This window comes from Strigops habroptila, chromosome 3, assembly GCF_004027225.2.
Source record: "Strigops habroptila isolate Jane chromosome 3, bStrHab1.2.pri, whole genome shotgun sequence".
NCBI lineage: Eukaryota > Metazoa > Chordata > Aves > Psittaciformes > Psittacidae > Strigops > Strigops habroptila.
The window spans coordinates 82,308,288-82,321,598 of record NC_044279.2 but is presented as its reverse complement, the minus strand read 5'-3'; the positions used below and the strand labels follow the sequence as shown (position 1 = coordinate 82,321,598).

Genomic DNA, 13,311 nt, shown 5'->3' with positions numbered 1-13,311 from the left:
CTTTTGGGTGGCTATATTTTTCTGAGTTGTCTAATGAAATGAAGAGCTGTATCTTTATTTGCTGTAATGTAGTACAGACACTGTTAAAGACAAGAGCTATACCAATTCCTGCAAGCACAAGCAAACTGAGGCTTTAGAACATTGCTTCCCTGGTGCCAAAAAGGACTGCTTCTGCTTAGCACCGGTTTGAAAATATCTGATATGAAATCACCACTGTGAAACTTACCTAACTTTTTAAATAATACCCACTAAAATGTAGTACTTTGTTTCTGTTTGGGAAATTGCAAGGGATTTTCTTCAGGATGCAGTTTTATGACTGAAATGCAAGTGTTGAGTTAAAGTTACAAGCAGGGATAATTTTCAAACTACCTTCAAAACAATTCTACCATCTTTTGTATTAATCTCATCATCTAAAGTGTTTGGCTAAACCTGTTCTAGCTTGAAAATCTGTATTACTTTTAACCTAAAAAATATTTTGTATTGCTATTTTTCTAAAAGCAGTTATTATAGTGCAAGCTCCTAGCCGCTTAGACAGAAGTGAAGGGAGAAAGCATGAGTCAAAACCTATTAAAAAGCAACATTGTTTGAGCATGAAAAAGTTAGAGGCTTGCTGTTTTATTGACTGGTCTGTATTATGACTATGTACACATTGATATGTTAAACCTGTTCACAAACATTATAGAAGTAGCTATTATTTATAGGGGTTATTTTCCTCCCACAAAGTCATTATTTTATGTTTTATTGAAGATGCTTTTTTCAAAATTATCTTATAAAACTCTCTATTATGGACTAATAAAATAGCAGTAAAAACATTCTTCTCAATGTAACTTGATAAACTGTAAAAAGTTTTAAACCACAAATACTTTTTAAAGTTTGGGATGGGGGTCTTACTGAGAAAAAAACCAAAAACCACCACTCACAAAAAACCCAAACCCAAACAAAAACCACAACACAGACATCTTTTATTTATAGGATTCTGCTAGAACATTCTACTATATTTCCAAGACATTAGGTACCCAAAGGCTAAGCAATACTGACAATACTGTAATGAACTATCCTAAGTGCAGAAACAGAATGTCTACTTCATTTGATAGACTTTTTCAGTTGTAAGATGAATAATTTTACCTCTGTCTCTTTAAAAGGATTTCTGGTAAATAATTTTTTCAGGAGTTTTCTTTTTCATGGCACCTTTTGCTTGCAAACACACAGACCAGAGGTGGGAGGGTGGCAAGTCTTTCTTTATAATATGTGACTGATAGTAAGTTAGGAAGGTAAATAGCAACTCACCTGCATCAATGGTTGTATTAAATGATACCAGTGAAATTTCAGTTTGTTTATCTACAAGATTTATACAACTTAATATTTAAATAACTACTTTTGGTTTTAAAGAGAACTATGTGATCTTTTCATTCATGTTTGCAACGTATCCTTTTTGGCCTAAAAAGTAGGTTGCCAAGCTAGTTTTAGGTAATGTCCTTTTAAGTATTTTCCTAAGCACAGGTTCTTTCTCACTAGTCTTAGTAGGATTCCTGGAAATTGGATATTGTGCTGTGTTAGAAATGTAAATAGAAAGTAATAGTATGAAAATATAAATGCTTGGTAAATGCATAACTGTATACATACCTGAATATGCCTCTCTGTGTGTGTGATTTACTACACTAAGAGCAAGATCCTGATAGTCTGTAACTGTAAGATAATGTTTTTCTGTTAAAATAATCCAGAATAAATTGGTTTAAGAGTATTGTAATAATTTCAAGAAGATAATTCAAGCCATAATTTAGCACAATCTCTTTTTTCCTAGCTTATTACTTATTAGTGTTTCTCAAAATAAATTATACTACATCTTTGCCGGGAGTTGGTTTTGAAAGTATAGTACTGCCATTCTCTCTTTTGTTTAAGAAAAAAAAAAAGACATTTCCTGCCAAAGGATTTTCCCCTTTCCACATAAAGCCCGTTCTTACAGATGTGGGCATTACTATTAGTACACATTCACATCTGAATAGGGACATTGATGATAATACTAATTACAAGGCTAATGAGAGAAGAAATCGCTACTGAGAGAGTATATTACAGTTTGAAAATATTGTTCAGGTGTTGAACTAGTTTCATCTCTGGAATAAGTTTTCCTTTTTAACTGTTATTGTGTCAGGGAGCATTGTCATCGCATGCGTAAGAACTTGCAGGATGAAGGCCTTGGTTAATTATCTCCTCAAACTTTTTGTAGCCTGGGATAAACTATCACAGGAGATATTCTATTAAAGCTAGTAATGTGAATGATGTGGTTAGAGCTCAAACATATGCAAATGTCACCAGAAGATAAGGCCTCTAAATAACTTTTTTCCTTGAGATGCGTTGGTGGTTTTGATGGTAGGAACATTTGACCACTGGAATGCAGAAATTACCATCTCATTTCACTGGTCAGCAGCCATCGGATGGCGGTTACACTGTTGCTCCAGTGAATCCAGCACCATTTCAAGCTTCTGTAACTTCAGCTATTTGAGTCTTAGGTCAGTTGTAAATCTCCAGTCAAACGATCGCCATCAGGTGTTGAAGAAACAGGAGAAGGTTTCAAAGGCTCTCTGGTGCCAGGGTATCCGGCATACTGAAAGGAAAGGAGTACATAGAAAAGCTCTGGGTTTCCTGCCATTATTTAAAAAAGCCCTCCAACTGTCAACCATGAAAGAAGTAAGCTATTGTATTAGCTGGTACTCTCATATCCCAGAGGAGAGAAATATTTCCAAGCTTCATTACATCTCCAGATATATACAATTAGCTGAGCCCCCCCTAAAATACCTGGCATTCTTAATTTAGTCCTTTGAAGCATTCAAAGCTGAAAATTATGGTAGTGCCGCTTAAAAAAAAGAAAAAGAAAAAAAGAAAATCAGAGTCCCTTCATTTATGAAATAATTGATGACTTTTTTCTGATTATTGTAAAAGAGTCATGATTAGAAAGCATTGTAATTGTAAGCTAAATACTTTCTGGCATTCATTCAACTTTCATGAGAGCACCTGTGATCATCAGATCCCTAAGCAGTGGCTGGAAGCAGTTAAACTATCCTACCTTTTGCAGTATTTCAGTACTTTCATGTACTTCAAATAGGAAGTGAATCTGATATTTCATATACCTCGTACATTTGTATCTCACTTACTAAGATATATGATAAAGGAATTAATATAACTTAAGGTAATTCTGTAGAATGTCATTCTGGGAAGAAGAAAAGCTTTTCCAACCAAAGTAGCTTGAATGGTAGTAGCTCCTCTTGTATACTACTCATTATGTTTACAGTTTTCTATTTGGGAGCACGGAAAGCTAGACTTTGGGCTTTTCCAATACGGCATAAAAACTGCTGTATAAAAACTACATTAAAAAAAAAAAGCTATTGTTACTAGCCAAGATCAGACAATGAATTATGGACAAAACTAAATATAGTACCCAAATTTGATGAATTTCAATTACTGGCTTGCAGACAAAGGCCACTAGAGGCATGCGGCATTCGCCTTATTAGACTGCTGAATAATTCTTGGTTTTGTGTGCCATGCTGGGCAACGTTTAGAATGCATAAAGTCAGTGAAGTCAATATTTAGACTGTTTAGCTTTTTAAGTAGTTGGATATAAATATTTCATTATTATGATGCTTTTTTCAGGTTCCATTGTTGTCATATCTGATTTAATTTTAAACTAAAAGGATGAAAAGAAGAGCCATGCCAGTTATACACACAAATACATCTTACCTAAGATTTATTTTTCCTGTACAGTTGCAATCTCTAGCTGAATTTCTTGCATGAAAAAATGTAGCAGTTTAAGTTCCAGAGTGAGAACAAAATTACTAATTCCATCTTCTTCAGAGACCATTGGTCGCCTGTTGTAAAAGATTTTCACAAACAGGAAAGAGCATGAGGCTGTAACAAAGTCAGTAAAAAATGCCTGAATATGAAGAAGTCAAAGTCATTATTTGATTATTTAAATAATCTGTCAGCTAAATTTGCTTTATTTGCAGTTTGTTCAGCTTTCCTTCAGCCACTTACTGCTAACAATCCTGTAAATGTTTGGCATATGTTTGAGACATTTTGTTGGTTTTGGTTTTTTATTTAGAGACCTCCTCCAGCCCCGAAGTTTTGCTGTTTAATGGTTTATGGATTGTTCATATGTTAAACTCCGTCACCTATATTTGACTGCAAATCCTAAATTAATTGGAAAACCTCCACAACAGTGCCTGATATTCGGCTGTGCTACTTAGCAGTGATGTTAGACTAATTCAAAAGCTCCTTTAAAAGAATTATGGCATACTTCCAAGAAAAAAAAGGAGTAAAAGAAAAGCAGCCTGCTAGCTGTACGATATTAGGAGTTAAGCCACTGTTAAAGAGAATTAAAATCATGGACTCCATTTCTACAAGCAATCACACACGTGTTTTACTTTAAACATGTCAGTAGTTCTGTGGGCTTCGGCGGGCCTCCTTGCATCGCTTAGAGGTACTGAGCTATTCTATACATGACAGAGAGAAATTCTTACTGAGCTTTTTTCCTTAAGCTTGCGTCCTCCCATTTCTGCTGATGCACATGCAACAAAATCTGGGCAATTAATGATGAGAGGCATTGCTAAAAACCCTTGCTGCCAGCTGAAAGCGGTGACCATACACTCAAAAACTTAAACTGAAATTCTGTTATGGTAGACAGGAGCATCTGCTTTCAAAATGAGCTTTTCTGCCCAGAAAGCTATAGAGCTGCACGAACAACATCCCAGCCTTTTTGTTCCACATACATTTTCTATTATTTATGATCCTAATTCATTCTGATGTTTCATGTTAATGTAAGTGAATTACTTTCTCTGTGTATAATAGATTCATAAATATTTGTATGCAGATTTATCTATATTAAACATTTTGTACGTAGAGACATACATTTCCTTATGCCAAAATGGCACACACGTGCTCTCCTCTGTTTTTTCAAGGTAACATGAAAATAACGGGCACTTTGACTGAACAATTTCAATCATGTCTGATTGAACGGCTGCCCACCTCTTCATGTGGAAATAAAAGCTTTTGTTAAAGTACAGATGAATTACTTCGCTTAAACCCTGGAAAAAAGAATTTGATTTGGGCTGTGCATTTGTTCATTAGATCCAGATGTACACTATTAACTGTCCATAGCTGGTTTTACTAATAAATCATGCCTGAAGGATTTTGTTTTGCAAGGTGGCAAGAGAAGAATGCTCTTGTTTGTTTTGTTGTTGTTTTTTATCACAGTTGATTTATTTGGTTTGTTTTGTTTTCTACTTAGGATCTTCTGGCAACAATAGTACAATATTTGGTTTTCAGCACAGAAGTGTATATTGTACTGAAAGTCACAACTAAAACTCCACAGCTTACAGAACAGAACATGCAGACCTTGTGGATGTGAAAATTAAAAATAGACAAAATCAATTTCATAAATTGTTTAGCTCCTTTGTTAACACCTACCTAGTATCTGAGGGAAAAAAGGACATAGCTGTATGTATGTTCTTTAATGCACACAAAAGTAGTCATTTTCTAGCCAGCCTGCAACTGCATTTAGCAGAAAACCCAAACGTCATCTCCTCCTCACTCTTATCTCCTATGCAGGATGGGACAGAGGGAACTCTTTCATAATTCTACATTTTTTGTAGCTGGGTGGTGTATAAAGGGAACTCATCTATCCTGCTGTCCCATATAAACCCCAAACAGCATTAGCTATGTTGTCTGAGCCCTCTATCCATGGAAGTACAGACTCATTTCTCTTTCTAAAAATGTTACAGTTGTAATAAACACTTATCTCTGCAAAATGCTGAAGTGACTATCTCAAGGAATTTGCAGTCCTACTGATAGCAGTAAGAAAGCTCTGCAACATCTTGCAGAATTGGACTTTATGTCAGTCTATGCACATTAATTGTAACCTATCTTGTCTTTTCAATGATAAATCTTTCCAGAGGATGGAATGGCTTTCTTGTAGACAATACTATACAAAAAACCCCTTATGTTTACAGCATTTTATACATGTATGGTAATATTACACATACATCATATGGTTATACAGTCTATTTATTGCCCTAGTTTATTAAATAAAACCTGCCAGTTGGGATGCTTAGAAGGTATTGGACAGGATTATTCCTACTTTATAACAGACAACACTGTGATTTTTTGCTAATCTACACAATTTTTATGACAACCACCTGTGCTCTAAACAAATTCTTTTCCAGAGCTAAAGCCATAATTTTAATGAAACCTTCTCTTCCCTGGGAAACATATGTTTTTGAACCTTTTGTGACATATTTACAGCTTCGGTAGTGTTTATTTTCCTCCTCTTTGTTGACTGTAAAATCGGACTGTTTATTTTTCACTCTCTTGCCCGTCTTATACTGGGACTGGCAATTAATAGATCATTTAATGAACTCTCAAGGTATATGGAAGACAATAACTGTGACAGCTGTTCCTACTTCCCTCCATTTCTAAGTTCCCAAGACCCACCACCCTGCACACATTGTGCCTAACGATCCTGGTAGTGTGAAAGTAGAATCTGAGCAAAGGTGATTTAATTCCTGTTTTCCTTTGTTGAAGGCCATTATAGTTTGACAAAATTTATTCTGTAGCATTAAAGTGATGCTTACTAGCAGTGTTTGTCTGGTGGTGCAAGTAGGCAGCATTTCTGTCATGACATAATGTGAAGCTCTGCCTCTGGAGCTGAAATTTCGCCACGTGGTCATGTTTAAAATCAAAGCAGCATCAACAGTGCTGAAGATCCACATGACCTGTATAAAGCTTGGATGTCCTTGCATGAATCAGGTGGCTTAATGCTTCCTCCAGCTGCCATGCCATGCTTAAACTGTAAAAAACTCAAAAGCTGAGGTCACTTTGAGTGTTTCATGTATAGAACATGAAAGTTCTGTAGTCGAGGTTTTCACACTGGTGAGAAAGACTGGTGTTCAGTCACAATGGCTCATGTTTTATGCTATTTAATTAGAATCCATACCAAAGAGGGTGGAGCTTTAGAGGTAATTTAGAAGATCTGGGATGGCATAAATTATGGCAAATTCATGTAGTCTAAAGAGCAAAGCTCTTATCCAGAATTACCAAAGGTCTGTATGCTCTGGCCTCACCGCATGCCTTTCCTGACAGTAAGACAATGCATATGCTCTTCTGAAAGCTGCCTTACAAAAGTAGCCTCAAATCTCTTGCCCAGAAAGTCCTCTCATGACTTCTGCATTGTCTCTTTTACAAAGCCCATAATGCTGGGGATTAGCAGTAGGCAAAGTCTGCACACATGCAGCTATGAGAGAAAGGGACCTGAGCAGGTTAGGCTACAAGCACAACTTGGAGCAGCATGAACCCAGCCTGCCTTTTTATTAAAAAAACCCCCAAAAAACCCCCAACCCTCTTCCCCACCCCCCCCAAAAAAAAAAAAAAAAACAACCAAAGGGAAAAAAACCCCAGCCTAAAACACATCATTGTAATCCAGGCTGTCCATGCAAGAATGAGCAGAGATGTGTGGGAAATTAAGCATTACAAAAAGGAGCATAGTCTGCTTTGCATAAGCTACCTAAGGCTAGATGTGTTAATACAGTAATATTTTCTGGTAGAAAATTCTTCCGTCTCTTTTTTTCCTGAACTCTTTGATTAAAACAGTAAAAAGAAGAAAAGTGTGTATGTTAAACTTGCTGGGATCATTGGGAAACAGACAGCTACTTTTCCTGAGAACAATAGCATACTCCTAGTATGAATGTGTATTTTAGAACTGCTTAACTGTCCTTTTAAAAATAACAGGTGATGACTACTCCTGCAGTCTATGTCAAAACCTCAGATAAGTATAAGCTATTACTAGGTCCCCAGGTTGCTCAGGGATCATGGTTGATGTGTCAAACAAGAGTAATCAGTTTCACTCTTTAGAAACAAAAATGTTAGGCAAGGCAAAGAAAAGTAAGACTGACTACAGTGTGTTTTATCTTTCATAATTTGCTGAGTTCTTTCTTTAGCTTCTACTGTCCATGCACGGACAGTCATTTTCAGCTGTCCCACTTCAAGCTGTTGTTTGGCCTCAACCTTGATTTTCAGGGATTTTGACATGTCATTGTTTATCACCCTACTTTATGCAGCAAGGAAACATATTTACAGGCTCCTGACCCTTTGCATTGTGTCTCTAAGTACAACATAAAATTTACGTGCATACCAGGAATCCCTATGCATCTAGTGAAATCCACATGTAACTTTCTGTGCCCATATTCCGTCATATTTTTACATGAACACATGGCTTTTATAACAGATCCTGCTCATGATTTGAGGCCCTCCTTTTTCTGTGATCCAGCCATAGGATGGATTTTTCATTAGTAGGGCCCTAAGACTTTACACTTGACTTTGGAAAAAGAACAGGCACTGGTGCCAAGTTTTGAACTCTGCGCTTATTACAATGCAGTCTGTTGTGTCACACATACGCAAAAATGTAATTCCGGGAGAAGCCAGAGTCCAGATCCTCAAATGGGCCTCAGTGGGCAGCAGGTTTTACTGCACGTTTGACAGCAGTGGTCCTGGACACGTTGCTGGGGATAACTGATGGCTCAGAGATGATCTATCAGTGTACAAGAAGTGGAACTTGGGGGGATTTCTTCACTCAAATGAGTAGCACACTATCATGCACACATGCCTTGGCAAAGTGCCTTAGTTTTGATCATTTAGCAAAAAGAACTTCCTTTTTGCTTCAGGTTTCATTTTGCTGTCTTCTAGCTCCCTTTAGTGTAACAGCCTCCTACCCATCAATGCCCAATCCTAGTAGAAAGGCACATTGCCTTATCAGAACTATCCCTACTTTTTATTTCAAATAGGCCTGTATGTGCTGCAATTCAAAGAAACCAGGAAAAGAGGGAATACTACCAAATGACTACCACTTATACCTTGAATTGTCATTAAACCTTCCATCACAGGATCTTTTAACCTCCAGAGAAGCATTAATAGAATCTATTATCAGGTGCATCATGTCTTAGTGAAAGCACCTGTGTTCATCTTTAAGTAAGTATTGCTATGCCTTTTAAAACCCTGTCATCTATAATTTCAGAATAAGTAACAGACAAATGTTCTTTCTTACAGAGAAGGCTTGAAATATGTAGAGTTAAGAAACAGGAAATTTTTGCCCTGCATTGCTGTTGTTTTCTAATAAACTGTTTTATAAAACTGAATAGCATTAAATAGCTTTTTACAAGGTTGAAGTACCACTGATCTTAGAGGATGGTCTGTGCAGTGGTTGAGACGTGGGACATCATGAGATAAATAAAGATGTTGATGATAAATTAGGAGGAAGGCCTATATCTCCTTTTAGGTACCCAATAAGGCTGTGCCTGGGTTTTCTGTGGGAACTGGCTGTATTTCTGCAATTATTTTGTAAAAACCCCAAACAAACCAAAACAAAAAACCCCAACACCAACCAACATTTAAAAAGCATTTTTTTACATTTCGGGAAAAGGACTGAACTGACAGCTCCCAAGATTGAAATTAATTGGCAAATCATTAAAAGTTTAGGCATTATGCATTAAGGCTTTACTGCACCAACCTGTCCATGCTTTGAATGCTGCTTCGGAGGGATCATGCCTAGAAATGAGAGTCAACATCTGAGAGCTCCCTGGAAAACATAGAGTGCAAATCAGTGCTAATTGTGGTGATGGTTTATTTTGCCTACACTCCCTGCCAGCCAGCAACAGGGACAAAACCATTGACTTGTTTAATTCAACCTTTATTATCCGTTTATCACATACATTTACAAGGCATGCATCACTGCAGTATCTGGACATGCTTTGCAACTCCATGGACAAGAAACAGTGTCCACTGGCACTGTTAATATTGTTAAGCGTTTATTACATTCCAGCATTGTTTCTATTGTCTTGTACACAGTCTGAAACTGCTGGGAAGACAGACTTTGTCCCAGGGAGCTTGAAGTATAGACAAGCAAATTTTTCCAAATAGCACAACAAGGCATTATGTGGTTTAGTCCTGGCTTTTTTTCCCCTGACTTTTAGCATTAATAAAAACACAGTTCAAACTAATAAATTTACTCATTAGAAAGACCAAGGCTAAAAAACCCTCTGCCTTTCCATAAGGTTAAGAATAGAACATTTCTTTTTATACTTACACCACACAGATTCCCCTAAAGAAGACCACAGCAGATATCAGAAGTATCTCTCTGTAATGTCAATCCTTTTAGAGAAGACAAACTTTGATACATACAACTAATAGATATTTCACTTTACCTCCAGGAATTGCATTTTATGTTTCTGAGTAACTTCTGAGCTTCACATATGCTGAGAACTATGAAATTATACTGCCTGTAGCCATGGCATTATGGAGCTCTGAAATCAAATGTGCACTGTTCCTAGCTAGCTAGGATCTAATTTCATTATTGTACTGAAAACTTACACCAGGACTTGAATCAGTTTCTGGTATTTCCCAGTGAATACAGGGAATGCTTTACATAAAATATTGCAGAGGGTTGGTATGGCTGATGCATATTGTGGATGCAGGCTGGGAGGGAAAAGCAAAGATGCTGTTAATGTGTGGTATAAAGAGAAGTAAAAAAGAAGTGAATGACTGTCAGATTTAGGATTTTAAGGCTGAAATCAGGCAGCAGTGATGAGAGAAGGTCTTTTTGAATGTACTTTAAAACTTATGTTGAAGTGAACAAGCTTTATTAGATTTTATTGTTTCATGGTGTGTGATGTCACGAGAAATCTTGGATAAGAGTATAAACTGATTCCTTTAAATTTTGAGAATAATTTTTTCCTTGCACATTAGCCATTTCTGACTGGATATCACCTTGGATTACACACATTTGGACATGTAACTAGTTTTACATCCCTATACTTAATCCCAGTAAAGCACTTGTACATTGCAATTTTAGCCTCATAGGCATCAGGATCTTACTGCTAAGGTTCATTTGCTGTCCTCAGAAAGCACTTAAATGTGTTCTCTTTAAGTATATCAGTACTTCTCACAATTCCCTATAAGCCAAACCAAATAATATCATTAGATTAAAAAGGAAAACACAATTCAAACCTGCTGTGGTTTTCATTAGTTACAAAAATCTAAAATAGGATAGTGGAATTAAGCCAATCTATAGGATGTGCTTTTGTCCTGTGAAATGTTCAGTTAATATCATGAATTGCAAATGGGAAGCTGATATTTGAGTCTGTTCTAATATTATCTTGTAACATCCCAAAGGAGAGAACTAGCAATGAAGTGGAAAAGACAAGAATAGCTGCAAAAATGCTGTGTCCTGATTCCCAAGTCTCTTTTTACAATGAACAAAGTCTGAAAGTGGGTGAGTTGAACCAATGAGAGACTGTGTAGGTACCCACCAGGGCTATTGTGTCCACCATGGGTTTACTGTGCCCACCTATATAAGGAATAGGAGTCAGCTCTTCTGAGCCTCATCCAGGCATTGCCCATTGCCACTAAAGGCTTCTGGTGCAACTTGCATCACACCAAAAAGTGGGTCCAAAATAGGTCCCACTACTGCCTTTAAAGCTCTGAAGCTGCGTTTCTCCAGAGACTAGACTAGTAGCTTAGATGCTAGAAATGCATAGAAGTAAATCTGGTAGCCTATGCCCCAAGTTTCCTCTATCTTTTACACTAGCCTGCGTTGTGAAAGAAAGCTTCACTGATAGGTGCAGAAGCTCCCATTTATCTCATTGAAACAAATTCCTAAACATCTTTACAAGTGTTTGGAGACACAGGGGTTATCTCACCTGTTGTAGTGCTTGTTTGCTTGGGGTTCTTCACTTGCTTTAAAAAATGGTAACAAACAGCTGTGATTTGTTTCATTTTCATTGTCACTTTAATCACAAGAAATAATTTGTAAAGAGGGTGAGAAGGTTGCTCCTTTTGTATAGCTCTTTTCTCATGCCAACCATACACATGGCTGAATCTCTTCAAACTGCTTAAAAAAAAAAAAAAGATTACATCACTTATATAAAATCTATATCCACAACAAACTTTATGTATGCTTATACTTAAGATAAATCTTGTTAGTAAAGTCTACCTGCTGAGAATAAAACAGGAAAAGGTGGAACGGATGTGCAAGTCCAAATGTTTTGTATTACATAATACGAATAAGTACAAACACACAGGTACATATGCACACGCACACGAACTTACACATTTATAACCATATAAGACCTTCAAAAGCTCAGTTAAACAAGCATAATTTTGCATAACATAGCAAAATTTCTGGACACATTCTGCTTTCCGGAAACCCAGCTGACTCTGGTATTTAGTTAGTGAGAACTGACTGCAAGTAGGGTTTTTGAATAAATATTTATTTATGTACACTTATGTCATCTGCTGGATGCTCCATTATTTTTCTGGCAAAATAAGTGATTACATGGAAAGAATAAAATGCATGAATGAATGTATGACCTGTCACTGTTTTGTTTTTCTTACAGTGAAACAAGAAGGCAATGGCACAGAAATCCTCACCCACATCATGTAAATATCCTACAGAGCCTTGGTCTTACCATTGCCAGCTGTATGTCCCCCATCTTATTTTTTTTTTCTCAAAAATGGATTAAACTGAAATAACTCATTTTATATATATATTTATAAATATATATGACTTTTTTTTTTTTTTTTTTTTTGCAATCGCAACCTTTCCTTATTAAATGTACTCTAAGAATTGGGGAAAATGTGTTGTTTATTAAAGCCATGTTTTGCTAATAACATTTTGCAAGAGTTCAGATTACACAGAGCCCTATTCTTTACTCCTTTTTAAGGAGGTGCTGTAATTTTGGAAAGCAACATATGCCCCATTTGAAGCCTGGGTTGCTATGGCAAATTCACATTTCAATTCCATCATGTTGTAAATAATAACATAAAATTGTGTGCAGATGGCTAGAGTGAAGGTTAAATAAGCCTCCCAAGTACCCTTAACTTGGGGCGAGATGCATTTTTTCTGTCAAGCCTTACAGTTCCTGTGCACTTTTAACTGCATCTTTGTACTCTTGGTTGTTCTGAACTTCTTGGCTCGTCGATGGTTTCTGGATAAGCTACAAAGGAAGATTCTTAGGCCTTGATAAAGATGAGTTTTATGAAGAGGTAGACTCCAGATACTGTCCAAACCAGCAGAATGCTTTCAGGTACTACTTATTATCTCTGTACATGGTCAAGTAATTGCTCTTGCCTGATAGATGACATAGATGAGTGTTGTGGGTTAGAAGAAAGCACTCCAAAAACCATCATCTCCAGTAAAAACAGAGCTGGTAAGAGCACAGTCAGCCTGTTCCACCTCTTCACAATTCACTGTTTGGGACAAGCACATTTTGATTG

General features: G+C 36.7%; 1 long non-coding RNA gene across 1 annotated transcript; it reads right to left on the bottom strand.

Annotated features, from left to right (window-relative positions):
• Positions 1 to 520: 520 nt before the first annotated feature.
• On the bottom strand, positions 521 to 11,912 carry LOC115605174. The gene is made up of 4 exons (XR_003990528.1): positions 11,736 to 11,912; positions 9,548 to 9,616; positions 3,733 to 3,860; positions 521 to 2,602 (listed from the first exon to the last, which is right to left on the bottom strand). It is a non-coding gene; the product is annotated as an uncharacterized LOC115605174 (long non-coding RNA).
• Between the last annotated feature and the right edge of the window lie 1,399 nt (positions 11,913 to 13,311).